We start from the raw sequence: 22517 nt of genomic DNA on the forward strand, positions 1-22517 counted from the left end.
TTTCCACATATGAGTAATAAGAGAAGAGAAATTAAAAAGAGAAATACTATTGATAGTAATGAAAAAATACATCAAATAGATGGGCATCAATGTGCCAAGATTTGCAAAGACTTGTATTAATAAAACTTTTTAACAGAAGTTAAAGGTGAATTAATTGGAGAAAACTCAGGTAGATGACTAGGTTAAATCAATATAATAAAATATCAAGTGATATTCAATTATTTTGAATGCGCAACCAAACTAATTCACAGTTTGAGTCAGCAACTAATCAATATATCAAGAGGCTACTTCATAGAAATAGAGAAATTGATAAAAGTTATTTAGAAGAATAAATACAACAAATGAAGCCAAATTATGGAAAAATGAATGAGGCAAGGTATTTTGCAATATTTTTAAAAAATAAAGAATAACATCTGACAAACCTTGATTGATTTCATGCTATCTTCAAGGAATAATTATTGAAATTTTCTGGCACTAGGTTTTTTTTTAAAGTTTGAGAAGACCAATGAAACAAATCAGATAATCTAGAATTAGAACCAAAAGTATACAATGGACAAATCCAAGATTGCAAAATTTTAGGGAAAAGAATCATTACTCAATAAAGTGCTGAGGAAAGTATAATGGTTATGGGAATAGATCCATATCTTATATCATGAATTAGCAGTAAATATTCATAACAAACATTATCATAATTACAAAATAATGAAAAAAGCTTATAATTGAATAATTGAAGAATGGCTGAATAAACTGTATCACATAAGCAAAATGAAATAGTATCACTCCATAATAAATGGCAGGCATGAAGAATATAATACGTCATATGAAGTGAATAATGCAAAATCAGAAAAAGAATACATGTACTATTTTCAGCTATATACAAATAGCAATAATAGCAACAAAATCTGGAGAAAATACACAAATGAAAAATAGTCTGAATGGGAGCCCAAAAGCAAAGAAGGCTTTTAAAAAAATTTTTAATTGACATACAATTAAAATAATTTATAAACAATTGAGGGGTTTTTTTATTTTAAAATTTTGCCTATTTAAATGTTTTTATTTGTTAATATAAAGTTTACAATTTTACATTTTAAAATTATAAACAAACACAATTCTTATATTTGTTCATGCTTTTTCCTCATTGCATTTCTTAGATGACGTTCAGGCTTTTTCTGGGCCACATACAACTAAAATATAGGTCAAAAGTGATTAAAGTTAGAATTTGGCAAGAATAAGCAAATTACTGGGAAAGGATGGAAAATATATTTGTAGAAGTTCAAGATCTGTGGTTTATTAGAGTAATAACCTCTTCAAACAATGTCCCAATAGAATGTACAAAGCATTAGTCTGGCCTATCTTAAGCAAGGCATATGTGAATTTTACTTTGAAAGGAGGATTTTATTCATATCTAGTAACAAAAATGCATTTCCATCAACTCATATTTATGAAATGCTTACTCTGTATAAGACATTACTATTTGCCAGAAGAGGTACAAAGATAATCAAGGTACAGTCATTGCCTTCAAGAAGTTTGAATTGTAGCACAAAGAAACGTGTATACAGTGAAGTACACTACAAATCAAAATAAGCTAGACTAAGACAAACATGTAAGGGAGATCTGATGGAGTCATTAATCTCTGACATATTGGAATCATACTCCTAGCACTTCATTCAGTGTTTTTTAAAATTGATTTTCATATTCCTCATGCCTTCACCCTCTAAGATAAAAATTGAGCAGTCACAAACTCATATCTTACAACTGTTAGGAGTGTTGTCTGTTTGTCTTCTCTGGCCTCCCTTCAAATAAGTACTTTTAAATAAGAGTCATGTTTAGAGAGTATTCCAATGGCTGTAAAACTTAAAGAGGAAACCTAAGTGTAATCCTGGTTGATTACAAAATTGTTACCAGCTCAACAAAAATTTTAAAACTCTTAGAAATTCCATTTCACTAATCCATGCTCTAAGAATGTATTGATGACTAATCAGGAAATAAATTAAAAAGCACCATGTCAATAGCTACATTAACTCTGTCAGGTCAGCAATGGACTTGGTATCTTTGTCAACAAGTTCAACAAATTCATTAGGCGCACTCCATCAGTGATCACAGATGCATTGTCTCTTCAAATGCAAGAAAAATAAATTAAATTCATTTTCTTGATAAATTATTATCAAAAATTGCCTTAAATCACATAAATGTTAAAATTAAATTGATATGGTGCTATCATTCTCCTCTCACAAACTAGAAATAAACTATCTGAAAACACGTTGACTTTTTAAATAAATGGATTCAGTTTACTAAAAATTAATATTAATAATAAATAATTTAGCACATAATCTAAATCTTTGGACAGAGAGGTAGAGAATTGAAACAGTTTTCTAGATACTTAATGACAAAAATTCTACCTGTTGCATTGCCACAACTGCATCAATCACTTCCTCCCTTACCCCTTACTCCCCAAATTCTCTATTACCTAGATATTTCAGGTAAAAAGAAAAGATCAATGTGCATAATTCAGATTTTTGTTTTAGCTTTCCACTTCACATTGTATGAATAGATATCTGTTTTTATTTTCTATCCACTGATCACAACAATTTATTACCTCTTACTCCAGAAACAAGAATGAAATAATATAATCGTATCCTGCATTTATATAATATTTTCTTCTGAGGAGAAAAAGCATGGAAGAAAGCACAGATCCTGTCCTAGGAGCTTACTATATAAGGGGGTCCAATTTTTATAAAGGTGTTTAGTAGCACAGCTTTTTTTTTTTTTAAGTAATAAGCCCTTCTGTTTTTGCTTTCTTCAGTAGTTATATGTTAAGATGTCCAGCTCTTAATCTCACTAGTGATACATGATATGAAGCCATTTCATTTTCTAACTTCTATATATTAGTAAATATTTTGTTTTATATACTATGCTAGGCTACCTAACATACAGCCACAGATAAAAAGCTGGATTCTGAAGAACCAAAAGCCTGAAAATTACAGAAAATATGGTAATCAAATCATGTTAGTCAACTACTCTGAAATCATTTCTATAGTTGATTTGCCTGAAAAAAACCTATTGTTTCCTGTTGTAACTACCATTATACTTCTTGTTTGGTAAGGTGTTGGGAAAATATTGGGATGGGGAGAAAGGACTGGATCAAAGTGTCTATAAATGGATGTGAATTACTTAAAATCTCAGAACAAAAGACAATTCTATAAAGAAGCTTCTCTGTATTGAGTCAACATATGACTAAAACGACTTGACTAAATTTATGACTAAAATTACTTTGACCAAATAAGCTAGGATAACTTAAAAGTAATATAATCACAAGTAATACCGAAGCATCTGAATCATACTTGTCAAGGTAAATGAACTAAATATGATTTTGATGAAGGATTCTCAAACTCCTTTACTATATATATGGGCATTGCTTAACTTGTAACTTTCAAAATTAAATAATCTAGATGGTTCTCTGGTATGAACTAACAAGGAGATCTTGATCGTGGTTTCATATTTTCTTTGGCAAATCCATGGGAGGAAAAAATGCATGTTTAATTTCTTCTGACATAAAATTATTGTAGATTGTATTTTACTACCGTAGCCAGAATATATTATTGATAAAACCCACTAAACATGCTAACGCGAAAGTTTTCCTCTGAGAAGACAAAAACAATACTTAAGACATTTTTAGCAATGAACCACATATTAAAGGACACTAGCATGAAATACTGAAAAATATTTCTAATGAAACTATTTCATCCAATCATGATACCAGTTACTTATAGTAATAATAAACTTGGAAAATTTCAATGGTTTCTCAATTAAACTGCCTGGAGGTCCTTTTATCCCTTTTCTCAAGATATTAGGAGGGGAAAAGCACTTTTTTCTGTTTTTCTTCCTACTCTGCCTATTTTTTATCTTTCCTTTTTGAGATATCTGTCCTCCGTTATATAAATAGAACCTACTTACAAGCTAATCTCCATAAAGTGTAATGACAGTACTAACGCGAACACGCATAAAGGAAGACTTGCATGGAAGTAAATAAATAATCTGTAATAATAATAGAAAAACAATAATAAGAAGTTTTCTTACAGTCCAGGATGTCATGGTTCAGTTGTCATTATTCATTGGAAAAACCAAATGCATGACAATGTAAAACTTCATTAGTCTCTGGGACTTGAGAGAATTTGAGGCAAACCCAAGAGAGTAATCAGTAAAATATGCAAGAGTGGGAGGGAGGACACCTGTTGCAGCGGCGTAAGAGAGCCATGTCTTCAAAGATGAACTAAAAAGAAAAAACAAAAACATATTCATTCATGACTCCCTTGTCAAAACCACTGAAGAGATGAACTAGAACTAATAGGAATAATGATCCTGAACTAATTAGATTTTGAATAAAAAAGGAAAATGAAAATAAAAATGCAGTCTACATTATCCAGAAATGGAAACAGCTAACTCCTTCATTATGGAATTCTCGACAGTTATTCCACGACAACAACTCCAATGAACATGGTCCTCATGCAGAACCACTTCTCTTGTGGTATCACAACTTACTGAAGTCTGCTACTAGGAGATTTCTCTGGCTGTTTAATTTAAGTTTCACCTTTATCTCTCTTGTTGTGTACCATTTTCCAGCAATGTAGTGAAGCGGCCCAAGTAAATACAATTAGAAAATATATGAGTCATCATTTCTGATAAATGCTGCACTAATATTGAAACTCTAACCTTTCCATCCTGTTTCACATCTGAACCCTCAATAAAAGCAAAAAAAAAAAATTAATCATTAACAGTAATGTTCCCATCAGAAATGAGCGGAAAGATATAGACCACCAGACTGCAGATACTGAGCTGAAATATTGAGCTAACTCTAAGGAGGAGATGAAAGTAGCATTGAATATCAAGGAGTAGAAAGGACTAGTTTCTGTTTTTTAAACAATATTGGTATTGAACAAATATAACAAAATGCTTAATTCAGGAATTTTTTAAAAAAAGGAAAAGGAAAACATTATGCTAGCAATATGCTTTAATTTGGATTTTGCCTAAAAGTAAGATTCTGTGAATGATACCTCTAGGTTCTGAAATTTCCCACTTTTTTCTAAGCATCACACAATATGTAAGATTTAAAAAAAAAATTAGCATAGTAGAGATCTTTAAAGCAAGGGAACAATTGCACAAAAAATAGCATAACCATGAAGAGTAAAGAAACTAGAACCCAGATCTACTCTTAAATCTGAACTCAGTGAAGTTAACTATGGTATAAACTAAATGATGAAAATACTTAGCATTTTCCAAGATAATAACAATTATGTATACGTGATACATTATATCTTATATACATATGATATAAAATAGCAGATTTATTTTTACTCAACAATGATAAAATCCTTAATGTTTTAATAGCAGCTGAGAGCTACTTCAAATGCTACCTATACTTTGTAACAAATTATTCTTAGAGATTTTCTATGCTTTTATAATTTCATATCTGTCTTATTATTTCCAATGGATGAATATTTCTGTTTCAAGGAACAAGAAATAGTGAAGCACCTTTGGAACTTCCTCTTATCCTAGGGCTGACAAGACCTCCATTTTGAAAACTCTGAGGACATGGTGTACAACTACTCTAAAATTCCATATATTTGCCCTGAATTTAGGATTAGTTTAATTGTGAAAATATCTCAGAACCAGTAATAAAATGTTTAATGAGGAGTTTAAACAAAACAGAAAGGCTTAGTTATCATCTCATCCAATCTTCTCATTTACTGGAGAAGAAAACTAAGAAACCAGAAGAGTTAACATTTCCTCAAAATCACAAAGTTAGTTAATGCCAGAGGTAAAAATTACAACCCAGGTTGTAGTTTTTTTACTCCCAGTGATATGCTTTCTTTGTTATACTGGCTTACACTGGATTGTGTACTACATTATTGTTAGTAAAACTAACAAGATTGTATTTTTCATTACTTATAATGTACAATTTTAAGGGAATGTTAGACAAGGAAGAAAGAGGCTAAAATATTGTGGCATTTGAAATCTATTATCTATATTGGATAAATTTTAGCTTCTGGATTCTTGAGGGTAAAGAGTAGATATTTTTCTATGAATACTCCAACAGGAAAAAAAACTATTTTTAAATAGTCATCAGTTTTTGTTTTTTGTTTTTTTTAAGTCTTCAATGATGTTATGAGAAAGAAAATTTAGGAAAATTCTAATATCATTTGTAATGTTCACTCTCAGCATGGATTTTAAAGTTGTAAAACAACTTTTCTTACTTACAAATAATAAAATGAAGACTGCCTCCTAGGGAAAGTTTGTAAGGTTTTGTCTGATAGAAGGACACATGAATACATGAGTGGAAATAGACAGATAGACATATACAGATGTAGGTTGATATAGATGGTACAGACAGGCATCTTCATTTTCACCATCCTATTATTTCCTTCAATTATAAATGTAGGTAGCCAGATTCAGTAGTATTATTAGCCTGTATGATTTTTGTCTCTAATAGGAATCCCAGATCTTTTATATCACAGCTTCAATTACTGCAGATATTTAGAAATATTTCCTGACTTTAAAATTATTGTAGTTACTAGACATGATGCTGAGCATATGATTATATCACAAGTTTTTTATATATTTTGATAGTTTTATTTCAGTATAATTAGTTTACTTGGCAATCTCATGTACTTTATTTATGAATTTAAAAACATACTGAGATTGGATCCAGAGGCTTCATCAACCAAAATGGACTGTGACATAAAAAAACTTAAGAGCCCCAATCTAGTCAAATTCCATCATTTTACAGATGAGAAAGTTGAGGCCCAACTAAGTCAAATGAGTTGCTCAAGGTCAAATAGATAGTAGGTCATCTTTGACTTCCAACAGAGTTCTCCACCTTTTAAGGCAGATTAAAAGGCATTTTGTGATGGACATGGAACATTGCATATGATGTCAGACTTATTTTTGAAGAGTCGATCTGTTTTGCTGAATTTTTTTCTCTTTTCCTTTTTTTTGTTTAATTGTTATGAGGGATGACTCTGAGAAGGGAAGGAAAAGAGATGTAGGGGAAACCTAGGAAATATGAAAATAGTTGATATGAATAAAAATCCTTTTCTAAAAAGAAATCAGTGCACTTAAAATTATCTCCATTTTTGTGACATTCTCACCAAGTACTAGATGCATAATAGGCATATAATAAATGCTTCTTGAATAATTTTTAAAATAGACATTTTGAGGGATGGAAGATTATCCCTAATTTTAGTTTAAATAGTATATATGGAAAGGAGATAAAATATTTACTACTAAGAGCTGTACATAAAGAAGACATTAAAGAGCAAGGATGGGGAAAATTTTTGAAGTAAGCAAAGTTGGTTCCTGAGGTCCATACCAGTTTTTTATTCATTTTAAACAGGCCATTCACCTTAATCTTCCTCCTGCTTCTCCACAAGCCCTCATTTTTGCACCATTCTTCCAAATCAATCCCAGCTACCACCCTTTTTCCAGAATCATCCTAACTTCTACCCCTACCAAAATATACCTGTGTTATCCCATGAAGATGGAATAATTTTCTTTTAAAATTTCATCTGTGATTTATTAGACATGATGTTAAGCATATGATTATATCACAAGTTTTTTTATATATTTTGATAATTATATTTTGGTATAATTAGTTTGCTTGGCAATCTCATGTACTTTATTTTACGAATTTAAAAACATATTGAGATGGGATCCAGAGGCTTCATCAACCAAAATGGACCATGACATCAAAAAGCTTAAGAGCACAGATCATCTGTGATTTCTTTGATTCATCCTCACTACTAACGCAGATATTAGGCATCCAATCTATACTTTTTAGTCTTTAGAATGGCCCAGGGCACTGGGAGGTTAAACTTGCCCAGCATCACACAGTCAAATGTTTTATAGCTGGGACTTAAACCCAGACTTCCTGACTCTACCTACTGCATCATACCATGTCTTTGCTAAATTTCAAGCTAGCTAACATGACTCTGCTAATATGTTGCCATACCCATTTAACATATGTGCATTTTAGTAGTGGCCTCAGTGAGACAATTCCTTATTTAGAGACGTAACTTCAAGGATTGGAATTTTCAGACAATAAAGCAAGCTAGTAGGGAAATATTTTTAGACAAACAGAGCTTTATGATACCCCACAAAGTGTCTCTAAAAGTGAGGGCAGCTTAAAAGCTTCTCTTAACTCTTTATTCAGGTCAGTATTCCAGTAAAGGCCTAAGAATGGAAAGATTTTTTTTTTTTGCAATAGGTCACTATGAAACAAAACCTTTACATGTAAGTGTCTCCTAACATGAGATCGTAGGCATTAGAGCTATAAGAGATTTTTGAGACCATCTAGTTACTAGTCCAAACTCCAATTACTCAAATGAAAAAATGAAGCCCAAAAGGGTTAATTATCTGATTTGCCCAAAGTCACATATGCTGTAACCAAATAGGTTTCTAATCAAAAAGTAGCCTGACTCACTAAAAGTGATTGGATAGACCGTGTTTTTAGTCAGCACAGAAATTCATTCTGTTTCCCTCTCTCTCTCAGTTACAAGCCTTATCAACTTCCATCTGTAGCCAGGGATAAGGCCAGCTGCTGAATATGTCATAGAAAATCTGAGAGGAACAGAGAATTCCTTCACAGACTCAACACTCCCATAAGCCATTTTACAATTTGTTTTCTAGGGTCTGTTCCTGCTACTATAAAAGTTAAAGTTTTGACTAGTAGTTAGGCCACAGACTCCATCTAGTCACAAGGCCCTTCTCGGACTCTTTTTGAGCTTTTTTCCTCACTTTAAAGTTCATATATTCATAGATTCCAAGGAGTCTTCTGTTTGATCTTAATTGTAACTTTCAGTCTCCAAGTTAATGCATTAGCAGTTTATACCATTGACTACTCAGAGAAACGAGCATTTCCTTTTAGAAGGAGAGTGGTGACAATAATAATGAAGTGGTAATTTGTCTTTTTTGTGGAGCAAAACCTAAGTGGTCGTAATGATCCCAATAAAACTATACCATTTAATCTAAAAATTAACCTATAGTTTGAAATTTGAATTCTTCATGCCAGAGCTCATATGAATTATCTAGGAAGTGGAAGATTCCCATTTATACTTTCAAAGGTATATGTTAGCAAATTACTCTGTGATGCCATTAATTTTTTTTCCTGTAAATTGAAAATAAAAATTTTGAATAAAGGATGCTACCTTCCTTCATGGAGAAGGAAATGGCAAACCACTTCAGTATCTTTGCCAAGAAAACCCCAAATGGGGTCACAAAGAGTCAGACACAACTGAAACAACTGAACAAGAGCAACGCTTCTCTTCATAGCATAGTCAATTACATTTGTGTTTTTTTTTTACTCCAAGGAGACCAAAGCACTTTACAAACATTAATTCTACAACTGCACTATTAAAGTAAGTAGTATTATTTCAATACTTCACTCTTGAGAAATAGATTATAGAGGTTGAGAGCCTTGCGCTATAGAAAGAGTCAAGCATGATCAAGTGGACAGTAAGGTGAACTTAGGAATTAGAGGACTTGAGAGTGAACCCTAACTCCACCATTTATTTACTTTAGTGAACTTAGGCTAATCACTTAGCTTTACTGGACTTCAATTTCCTCATGCATAAAAGAAGATGATGTCTTAGGCCCTTCTAGCTCTCAAATTATAACCCTATTAGCTCCTCTGTTCTACGCTAACATTCTATCCTCTATTAGGCTACTACCAGGACACAAATACAACACATTCAAAGAGTTGCTTTCTGAGATAGACTAGCTCTGAGATTGAAAGAGAGGGGGAAATAAGAGGGCGTTTGAGAGGGAAATAGCCCTTATGAAAATTTGAAACAGATACAAGCTCAGCACTTACTAATGCAGTTTTCTACCTTTTGTTCCCATCGCTGCCAATGTTACTTTTAACTGCTAAAAGTATAAACCAAAAACGCACGCATCTGTTTGTATGTCTTTCTTCTCTTTGGACCGAAATAATCATGCCCTAATGTATTTATCTTCTAAAGAATAATTTTTCTTTGCTTATTTATTTTATCCTTTTCTCCCCCTCTGTGATCTGGCCACACCCAAACTGAACTGATTTCCCATTCCACCCCTGTCCCTTGGGGAAACAAATATTTTCAGTTATACAGATAATCCTGAAAATGCAACTGATCCTTAGAGCTGACTTTCTAGATGATTATATTTGTTCCATATATTTATTCAGGAAGACATATCCTGAAGCTCCAAACCTTAAAAAAAAATGAGTGAAGGAAGAGGTTAGAAAAAAAAATATAGAATGATTTTGGTAGTCAAGCAACAGACATTAAGCTTATTGCACCAAACTATATAATTCAAATCTTCCCACAGCTCTAAGGTCTACTTCCTATTTAAAAAAAAACAAACCAAAGAACAGTCTTCCTATTTACATACCTAATCAAGCACCCAAGATTGTCATGTGTGCCCAGATTCACTTACTCCAGAGTATTATTTTGAGTGTGAGTTACCTTAGAGAGTCAATTGTAATATAGAGGTTAGAAGGCTTGAGCTAGATAGATCCAGGAAGACCTGGATCCAAATCCTATCTCAGACTATCTGCTTGGTCCTGGGCAAGTCACATGACTTCTCTCAACCTTTGTGTCTTCCTATACAAAAAAGGAGTGATAATAGTTACACCTGCCTCATACTACAACCTACTACAAGCTTATTGTAAGGATAACATAATGTAAGGCATTTTGCAAGCTTAAAGTATATGCAAAGGTCAGTTTTATCTCTTTCAAAAGTTAAGACTACTAAGAGACCACCACTACTACTAAGAGTTAAGATCTCTAATTAGTGCTTACTCTATGGACAAATTTTAGATGTGAAACTCGTCAATATCTTTTCAAATTATTTTCAATTAACGAGCTGAGAAAAAAAAATCTTTGCATCAAGTTGTATCTCATTTCCAAGATGTATAAGGAATGGATTTAAATGTATACGAATTAAAGCCATTTCTCAATTAATAAGTAGTCAAAGGAAACAGAAGGATAGTTTTCAAGGGGAGAAATTCAAACAATCAATAGCAACATGAAAAAATACTCCAAATCACTTATAATTATCAAAAAGTAAATGAAGTATCACTGAGGCTCCATTTCACACTCATCAGATTGGCAAAGTTGACAAAAAAAGAAATTTGGCAGGTGCTGAGCGAGTGTGGGGGAGAAAAGGATATTAGTAGAGCTGCAAATTGGTCTGTTCTTGCCAGTTATATTTGTTATGATTTACGTGTCTATAAAGTTAGAGTCAGTGGCATCCCCTTGACTTTGCTCCAGCTAATGCAGACCATTTTGAGGTTATTCAGATATATATTTCTTTTGTTAATAATGTCTGTAATGGGAATGTAGTTTTCTAAAATCTGTGTGGTTCTTAGTACCCTCTAATCTTTTTTGATCATTTTATTGTGATCACCTTAATGCAGTGTATATATATTTGCAGACTTAATCCTATATCTGTGTGTGTATTTACAGCACGAGACATCAATGAAGAGGGAAAATGATGTGGATCAGCCACATTATGAAAGAGGAATGACACATACATCTGCTATGTGTTATATTGGTCACCATTGAATGTCAATAGGTCTGGAGGAAGGATCCAGCATGTTGAATGGACCTTTCTGTAAAGAAATCATATGAAGGTATAGATAGGAGTTACACAGGGTAAGGAAGCATGCATCTTTAAAATGAATCAAATGTTTATTTTTAAACAATTAATTTACTAGTTTTGGTTAAGTTTAATTCACTTAATTGTGAATTTTAAAGAATTTAATGAGAAAATTTTTTACATATTTTTTAAAAATGAAAAAGTAGCTTTATGCTCTAAAATGCAGCATAATCTTTTAAATCAAATTTATTTACAGTAAATCTGTACAAGATTTTTCCTATTTCATTTGCCAATTTGCAGATGAGTCAGTCAGATTTTAAATTAGGCAGATATACACAGGTTTAAAGACAGATCTGGGATTCTCAAGATAAACAAGGAACTGCAGAATGAGATCATGGAACTTGACATCTTTAATCATAACAATAGTAATGCCTAACATCTAGATTACCTGCCCCTGCTACATACCAGACACTGGGCTAAATGCTTTACAAATATTACCTCATTGGATCCTTGAATCATAGGAGGTAAGTGCAATTATCCCCATTTCACAGAAAAGGAAACTGAGACAAATGGAGTTCAAGTGACTTACCCACCATCACACAGCTAGCAAATGTCTGAAGATGGATTTGAACTCAGTTCTTTTTGACTCCAGGTCCTACTTTCTATCCAGTGTGCCTCTGCCTGGGATGGATAAAACCTGTACCCCATACACATACATCTCTAGCTGTTAAAGTTCTTCCTTTCCTTCAAGGCTCAGCTCTCATTCCACTTCCTCCATCAAGCCTTACCTGGACTCCCCTGGATAAAAGCAATATCTCCTCGAGTTTCTCACAGCACATTAACTAGGTTTCTCTTTCACACTTACCTTACTTTCCCTTCTATCATAGTTATTTCTAGACTTAGTTTTTTCCACATTTGATTGTAAATTTCCTGAGAGTAGTAGCATCTGTCTCCCACCTATCATGAGATCTAAAGAGTATCTACGTCAGTGTTGCACATAGTAGGCACTTTACAAATGTCAGATGATTGGCATCTACCATATGACCTAGAGATCTTGACTACATCACGCCCAAAATTTGTTACCTTTATTGTTTTTGAATACAGGAATGGGGTCTTCTATTTCCTTGATGCCACTGACTCCCTTCTTTTCCCTCCTCACCTAGAATCCATGCAGATCCTCTTCCAAACTGGCATTCAGCAAATATTGACAGAATTACGGGCATAATATATTTGCAGTTGTCCTAGGGTGGTGGTTATTTTAGTGGTCATTTTTCCTACCCACCCAAATTGTCTTTGCCCATTTCCTAGGTCTTCCAATATTCAATTCCTGCTCTGCTTTTCTTCATATTTACTTTGTTTTGCTAATTCTCTTCTCTCCTTCATCCTGGTATTTCTAGATCTTCTTTTCCCTAGCGTTGTGCTCTTTCTTTTTAAAATAGCTCACTGAGCTATAGCTGTGTGGGAATTGATTGGGAGTACATCAGTAACTTGGCACTCAGCGGGGAACTCCTGCCAACCAAGTCATCAATATGCGCTTCCACACAGCTGGCTCCTGTTAGGTCCACTCTAAGACTTTCTAGCGGAAGCATCAGAGTGAGAAGACACTCTTTGGGGTTCTTCTCCCTGTAGATTTTTCCCTCCGTGGCACCAGGACAAGAACCACCTAAAACAAATTCTGACTATAAACATGACAAAAAATATAAAATGCTTCATCCAGTTGCCAGTTGATGGGCCAATAAAATTTAGGGCCGATTATTAAATTAACGACTTTACTAATCATAAGCCTCTATAGGAACTGTGGGCATAATGTCACAACGGCTGCAGCTGCATGGAGCTGGGTGGTTTCAGTTTTCAGGAGCCCTTTGAACCTGGTATTTCTATTTCAGTTTATCTCTCCTGAGATTCAATTTGGATAAACTCTTAAGACTCTAAGCAAATCTCCAAGCTTTGAATTTGGTAGCATGTCCCTCTGAAAACTGGAATTTACCCTAAGTTTGTGCTGGAGTTGACCTGAGTTCATGGAAATACATTTATACCTTCACAAGGCATTTCATGTATCAGAACTGTATGTCAAGAGGCTTTTTCTTAGAGAAACTGTTGAGTTGTGGTGGGTTTTAGGTTTCATTGCTAAGGTTTTGGACAGCTGTAACTATGACTATGCATCTTATTAAAGGAATATGGTGTTCTGATACCCAGGTTGCATCATGCTACTGTATCTCAGTATTGAACCCGGGGCAAATAGTTTCAAAGGTCTTGGAGGAGAAAAGAACTTGAGGACCCCAAGTCCGTGAGTGTATTAAGAAGAACAAATAGTTTCATGGTGTATGCTGCAAAAATAAATCCCCAGTGAAATCACATCCCAAATGTTGAAAACGATGAATGCATTTGGAGTTCAAACTTCTGTGTATGAAATATTAGAAGGTAGAAATAGATGTTTATCTAGAAATTTCCCAACTGTCTCAATCCTTATTCAGTTAAGGAAAGATATACAAGAAGGGAAAGGCAAGGGAGGAAATAAATGAGCCAAGTGGAATCTATTAATGGAATTCATGAAACAAACTCTAGAAAAAATATTTGAGAGTTTCATTGTCTTGATCAATCCTAGAGGAAACTTTTTTTCAGATCACCATGTTTAAAGAGAAAACCACGATAAACTGCCCAAAAGTCCACCAAAAGCATGATGCATTTTTCAAACTGGAATATCTTTAGCTCCCACAGCCAGAATAGAGGCAGCATTTAGAATAACATAATCCATTTCACTTCAAAATACAGCAACAATCATTTAAATTGAATTTCATTATTATAATTCTTAATTTAAACTCTGCACCTTAAAGGGGGGGGGGGGAGCAAGAAGCCTACAGAATGTCTATACATGGGTTATTTTCAAAGCCCTTTCCTTGCTGAAAGTTACAACGTGTGGTTTGAAGTCCACTTTATGGGGGACCATAAGTGAAGGGAAAAATAGTCCTTGAATCAAAACAGAGAATAAATACTCAAGCATTGTAGAATATTTGTGAAGAAGGAAATGTAAGTGATGTCGCAGATATTTATAGTAAATTTTGCAAAATCCCAAAGCAAGTGAAAGGCTCCTACAAAAGAAACTAAACATTTCATCTCTGAACATAAACACATTTTGAAAACTATAAGTACTTTGTACAAAGGAAAAACAAATAGATTTGGATTTGTGTAAGGATGATGTTTACAATAAGACTAAATAGTATACTGAGGGATGAATATAGCCCATAAAGGAACACTTCAGAACATAAATACTCAATCTACTTATAAAAGCATATGCAATATACTGAGCTTGTGATTTAGTGTTCATCAAATTCACTGTGTATCTGATTCTTTCTTGCCCTTCATCTCCACCTCATTTTCTCTGCATTAAAGGTATAGATGAAATGAAATTAAAAATACAGTGGAACTAACCAAATGGGAAAATTCTGAAAATCAGTTAGAAGTGACAAATATTCATGAACTCTGGATTTCTACTATACTTCATGTAATATTAGTATTTAAAGCATATCTCTCTGCCCCTGTGAATAAAATGAATTCTCTGAGCTGATGATTCTACCCTAAGAATACAACCCTGTGAGGGTGTTCATGGGACTAATTAAGAGCCAGGAGAGGTAGCACAACAGTTTAAGGTCTGATGCTCTATGAACAGTTGCAAGCTTCAAGTCTGTCCTGGCGATCAGTCATGTCCACCTTTTTTAATGATGGTGTCAATCTGATTTAGGTTCAATATTTAGTTCCATCTCATACCAAATTAAGGTTGTCAGTTTACAATTAATGATAAGATAGGTATGGGGACTATGTCTGAGATATCATTGATACAGGGACCTCTGAGATGAGGAAATAATCTCTACCAGTGTAAATAGGCATGCCCTCTACAACTTATTGTCTTCAAGAACTACCTTAAACACTGAGAGAATAAGTGATATGCCCCCTATGATAAAACCACTGGGACAGAGACAGAAGTTGAAACCAAGTCTCCATAGCTCTGTCATCATTCTAACCAGTAAGTCCATGGCTACCTCTATACAATAAAATGAAACAATGATTTTTTTAAAGTTACTCATAACAATATATATTCATAACATGCTACCTCTTCATTTAACCAACTCTCTTTTTTAAGTCATATCTATGACTATTTCTACCTCTTCATTTGACCAGCTCTTTCTTTCTTCAAATATTTCTTTATATCTTACTCTTAAAAAAAAAAATCTGGACTAATATATAGATTGATAAACTGAAGTCAACAGCCTTGGACAAGCCTGCTATTAATACCTTCTGTACCACACTATGACCCTTGTCTCCAAGTCCCTTGGTACCTCTCTGTCTAATTATACTTTATATTCCATAAGCGTGACCCAGGCCTGTCTTACTGTGCTGTACTGAACAATGAGAGGTGAAAGGTGACCAGTCCCACACCTAAAGAACTGCCATAATGGGGAATTTTCCACCCTAATGTGGAAAAGTGACATGCAAATCGCTAGGGGTAGAAGGTGAATGCTATAAAAGGCAAGTGGTGCCAGATCATCAGCACCCGTCAGAGCAACAGTCAGGAAAGGCCTCCAATAGCACCGGATTCCCGACTTGCTGGCAGTTAGAAATGGAGACACGCCAGCTTAAAAATCAATAGGAAATTCTATCGGCAGCCCTTGAAAAGAAATCAAGGCAAGCATAATATGATCTCGTCTGCTTAATTTAAGGAGCAGGGTGACTATTCCATGCTGTACCAGCTAAACGTGAGGGAGGAAGAAATCCTACTGGAATTACAGCAGTAGAAGTCTGTGGTCATCGGCTCATGGCTGAGACTGGTGAGGTTATCATGAAATAAATACAAAGTTCGCCTCTACAAATTGAAGGGTAGAAAACATCTGATTACAGTTTTCTTAGGAAGGATGTGATCAGACTCATTTTCACCTATTTAATTACTTTTGAACATGTACACTCGAATGAATGAGGACAGTAAGGGAATGGCAGTTCATTCAGATCAACTATCTTCTCTCAGTCGTATGTCTTCAGAATAACTTCTGTATGAATTCAACAACGCCAACTAAACATCCTGGTATTTTCAAGGTCAAAGATGCAATCAGTTTTGGTTCTGTTATTTATCACATTACATGTGTGACTCGAGGCAAAGCATTTCACCTCTCCAAGCCTTTGCTTCCTCATCTGTAAAATGCTATGTAGAGATTAGAAAGGTCACCTTCAGCTCTAAAATTCTATGATCATTTGATCCTAGGCATAGTAGAATGATAATAGTGGCTGCATGTGTATATTACTTTAAGATTTATGAAACATTTCATATGCATTATTTCATTTGAGTCAGATGAAAAAATTTAGACTGAGAGTTGTTCAGTGACTTCCCGTGGTCATACAGATACTGTGTCTGAGGCAAGGTTTGAATTTATGTCTTTCTGGCTCCACATCCAGAGTTTTATCCACTCTTGAATGATGCCCCCTTCAATTAATCATTGAGCAAAAAAGTAGAGTAGCTGTCATTTGGTGATTATAGATAATTGATAATTAAGGTAATTGATATTTATAACTTTATTTTTTTCTGCTTTGCTGGTATGTGTATTTAGAAGATCTCTTACCAAATGTGAGATCTACATGAAGTCATTCAAAGTAAACTAAGTAAAACTAGAATTTTAGAGGCAGTTGGCAGAGCAGTGGACAAAGCACCAGGTCAGAAAGCCCTGAGTTCAAATCCAGCCTCAGACACTTACTAGCTGTGTGACCCAGAGCAAACCACTTAAGCTCTATCTATCTGCCTCAGTTTTCTTAACTATAAAATGTGAATGATAATAGTACCTACCTCTACCTTGCTGGGTTGTTGTGATGAGCAAATGAGAATGTCTTTTAAAAATGCACTTAGCATAATGCCTGAGAGTAGGTGCTGTTTAAATGTTCATTCCCTCTTTCATTGCAAATGACTATGGTCATATGTAAAACAGCAAAGCAAAACCAAAATAAGTGGGACTTCGGATGGACTTGGAAGGGGACAGAGAGCAAGCACTATCTTTATTTGTCAGTTCATCATCTGTTCATCTGTTTAGTTCTTTGTTAAATGCTAAAGGTTTCGTATAACACTTTTATCATTATTCTGAATATTGGCTTGATTTTTTGTTTATAGCCATTTATAATTTTAATATATTCAATATATTCTTTATTTATTATATAGTCTTATATATATTATATACTCTTTGTCAAATATATATTCAAGTATATTCTTTGTCAAATCTCATGAAATGTTAAAAATACTGGCAAATTAGACAATCATCATATTGCCACATCTGACATCTCATAGCCATCCTAAATGAGTCCTTATTTACTCTTTCTCAAATGATTGGAACTTCTTTGGAGAAATACTTTCAAACACAGACTAGAACTCGTGAGGATCTTAAGGGTGTATAGTTACTTTTTCCCCCTTCTTTTTATCAGATAAGAGAACTAAATTCCTAAAAGGTCACATAAGTGGTTAAATGGAAAAAACTGGACAACAGCTCAAGACTCTTGACTTCCAGAGCATTACAGTGTTTCTCACCTCAGGGTCTTGTTTCTGATTGCTGACTTTCTTTACTTCCCAAACAATGAAATCTTGCTGGAGACCAACTGGCAATGAAATGACTACCTGTCTGAAGACATAAATGTATCTACAATCCATGAGTACAAAGGTGAATTATTGGGACATTATTTACCACAATGATCTTAACCATAATTCAGAATGTTCAATATACCTGCAATGATGAAAAGTTTTATTCTGAGAAATCTATTTTTATGTTAATTTCTGAGAAAGTATCTATCTTTCCTTTAAATGTAATTCTTTTATAAGCTATATTTTGTCTGAATTACCAAGAATTTGCAGGAATTTACAAATAGTCTCACATGTCATGAGACCTAACCAACAATACAGTACAACCTCATGTCACTGGATTAACATAAAAACCTGAAATATTTGTAGTAAAGAGTTTGAAGTAAGTTCTAACAGTGGGATATGGTTTATTAGATGTAGAAGGGTTTGATCAAGAGAAGACAGAGAAACAGGGAAAAATGCAAACCTGCTGCATTACCTTGATATGGTTTTAGTTGGATTTCATTTTGAGAAGCAGCTTTTGTCTCAACTTCACTGTATCCTTTTCTGTTACCATAGCAGAAAACAGGGAGGTAGGGAGAATGGGTGGGGACTAGGGAAGCCTAGTTGTCACTATAATGAAAACAAATTAGCCTTTTCTTCCTCTGTGTGTCCCCTCAGAAGAACAAATGAACCTCTACCGTTGTTCAGTCATTTCAGTTATGTTTGACCCTTCATGATCCCATCTGGGGTTTTCTTGGTAGAGATACCAGAGTGGTTTGCCATTTCCTTCTCGAGTTCATTTCGCAGATGAGGAAACTGGGCAAATAGGGTTAAGTGATTTGCCCATGGTCACACAACTAGGAAGTATCTGAAGCCAGATTTGAATTCAGTAAGATGAGTCTTCCTTGACTCCGGGTCCAATGATCTATCTACTGTATCACCTCAGTGCCCAATATGAACCCTTAGAGGAGTTAAAAGGGAGAAAAGTGGAACAGAAAAGCAAAAGGGATGAACTTAGGGAATATATATATGTATATATATATATATATATATATTCATAACTGGAGGCTATAAAGACAGAGATCAGATAGTCAAAATTATACTACACAAAATTTGCTAAAGGTAGGGTATTGAAAATTGATTTGCAGAGAATTTCTTCCATCCACCACAAGTCGTGTGCATGTCATTACTCCACTATTGTTCAGGTGCCACGTTGAAAACACAAGCATGAAATACTCAAATCAATTTGGAAGCTCCCTTCAATGGTACGGATCCCAAGTCATCCAAACCTGCTCAATTTTTGCAACTCCTGCCCATGTCCTCCCAGACATCTGTCATTGAAGGACCTAGCCACCATGCTAGAGGTCTTCCTCACTGCTGTCTTATATGAGGTAGTGAAATAAGAGAGGAATGTCAAATTGAGTAGAAATGAAACCTAGCTTCATTGCTGAAAGCATTTTCTAAAACTATAGTATAGCAGTGTTTTAGGTTTTTAATCTGAAGGTTGTGTATTGACTACATTTTATAAAATAAATTAATATTTAAGGAATTTATGATTCATGATTTACTAGAGAAATATGAGTACAGTTCTTTGTTTTTGCTTTTGTTTTTTAAACAACACCTTGGTTTTTTCCTATAGAGATGATTTTGGTAAGCCATCTTTTTTTCAAGTCAGGGAACCCAGGGAAAAATTAATCAAGTTCAATGCACAAGCTAAAGTGGCAAAAATTGATTAAGGCATTAAAAACCCTACAGTATGTCTAGAAAATATGAGCTGTCTCTAAATGGGCCTACTAAATCAAAAACCAAATTTGAGGGAAGCAGTTAACAACAGATTCACTGAGTAACATCAAAGTTTTCAGTGTAAAGAATTTTGAACATTATGTGGTTTGGACAGAATCTATAGTGTTGTCAGGGAAAATATATGCATAACTACAATTTGTCCTTGCCTGTTAAGGCTTTTAGGACAGAGGTAAGAAAACTAAGCTGCCCTCGGACATGGACTTTGGAACTAGAAGAGATTTTAGAGATAGCTTAGTACAAGCCCCTTTCTTTTATAGATGAGGAATAGAAAAATTATGTGATATGCTCAAGGTCACTCAGATAGTTATTTTTTTCAAGAAGAGCTAGAATTCAAGTCCAAGTCTTCTCACTCCCAGGACCCTTGCCAAACTAACATGCTCTCTGTAGGCATATTGACCTATAGTGACTGATTTGAGGAGTTCTGAAAGGATTGACTGTCCCCAAAATATCTATCAATGGGGCTTCTATGGTGTCTGAATCCCACCTACATTAGAGAATTTTCTTCTGGTTAAAAAGTTGTATCCATAAAGATATCATTTTAAAAAACAGTAAACTTGTTACTGGGAAGTGAGGGAACTTTAATACATAAGCAAACATTATCTACGTGTTAATTTGTCAGATGGACTGAAAATGGAGGAGAGTGGGGATGTCAATGGATGGGAAAGTTCACAACACCATGGGACTGGATGAGGAAGGCACATTAGGGGATACAATCTCACAGTAAGTCTTCTGAGTCATAAGAGCAAAGCATGAAGACCCTGGTATCCTGGAGAAGAGTTCAAAAAAAGGAAAAAATAAAGTGATGTAAAGACATATTCTGTTCACTTGACTTGTGTTGTCTTGAAAGAGTCTACTCCTACTGACTTAATCACTTACAAATGGTCATTCCAAACTTTTCCCCTCCCCATTCAAAGTTACTTTATCTCTCACTCCACTAAGATATTCATGACCATCAGGAGTGAATTCCCACATTTTCATTCCTCTACAACTGCAAATAGCTATCGCTAGAGCCAGTCGTCTAAAATACAGTTCCCCTTTTCTTCTCCAAACACATCTCTTCAATCTGACCTCTTAATGCTCTCCTCTCCCAAATTTCCTCTGGGACTTTGTTTTGCCCCAATTATAATCACTTCCAAATGTCTTTCTGTTATCTTTTTGTTCCCCATGTTGAAATATGCACAGGTCTTCCCTGAAAAAATTAAAGTCACTCAGCCTAAACTCCTTCTCCAGCTCCACCCACTTTATTTTTCTCCTCTCTTTTACTTGAAAAAAAATTCAAAGATTCTTTACCTAGTCTCCCTCTTTCATATCTACCCATTTGCCCAAGCTCTTGGGGTCAACAATTTACCGAATTCAATTCTCCCCATGTTACTCAACTGAATTTCTCTGAGAGGTTATCAATGATCTAATTGACAAATCCAATGACCTGTTCTCATTTTTTATTCCCCTTGACCTCTGCAGTATATGACCCTAATAATCATCTCTCCTCCCTCCCCCTACACATTGGCTTCCTGTGCCACTGTGCTACTCTAGTTCCTCTTACTCTTCCTCCCATTACATAATTTTTCCCAACACTCAATCCTCTGCTCTGCTCACTCTCTCCTTTTTTCCTCAATGATTCCATCAATTTCCATAGATTTAACTGTTACCTTCCTGTGAATGACTGCCAAACCTTCATCTCCAGCACTTGCATATTTCTGAATTCTAGCGCCTCATTTCCAATCATCTGCTGAGTATTTCTCTAATAGGATGACCCTCCACAAACTCAGAGTGTCTAACTCTAAATTAATTATCTTTGTCCTGCAACAGCCCCTCTCTTTTTCCATTAGTGATAATTCATTATAACTTGGAATCTCTGATTGATTTTTTTACTCCTCTCTCCTTATTCCTGATCCCCATATTCAATCAGGCACAATCTTATGGATTCTTCCTTCAAAGTACTCTTATAGCTATCTAGTATCTTCCACTCCTGATGCTTTCATTCAGGCACTCTAATTAAAGCACTAGTTAACCTCATGCCTGAATTACTGCAAAAGCTCCCTGGTCTCTCTAATAACTCCTTCTCCTCTGTCCAAAGAATCCTATACACTAGTGCTAGATTAATCTTCCTAAAATATAATTTCCATCATTCCCTGGCAAAAAACAAAATAACAACAAAACCACCATCTTCCCTCTTCTCATTGTCTACATAATAAAATGCAAATTCCTTCACCTGGCATTACATGTCCCTCGCTACCTGGCCTTACTCTACTTTTGTAACTTACCTTCCACTATGTCTCTGCATGATCCCTCACCTGTATCCAAAATAGTCTATTCAAAAACACCATGAAATAGAGTCATAGAAATTAAAGCTCAACAGTATGTCAGAGATCATTGGATCCAACACCATCATTGTGTAAATGAGAAAATTGAATCCCAGAGTGGTTGTTAGTTGCTCAGTGACATACATCTAATAAATTGAAAAGCAGAGATTTGAACCCAGGTTCTTCAATCCTTTCCT

This window comes from Notamacropus eugenii, chromosome 4, assembly GCF_028372415.1.
Source record: "Notamacropus eugenii isolate mMacEug1 chromosome 4, mMacEug1.pri_v2, whole genome shotgun sequence".
NCBI classification, from domain to species: Eukaryota; Metazoa; Chordata; class Mammalia; order Diprotodontia; family Macropodidae; genus Notamacropus; species Notamacropus eugenii.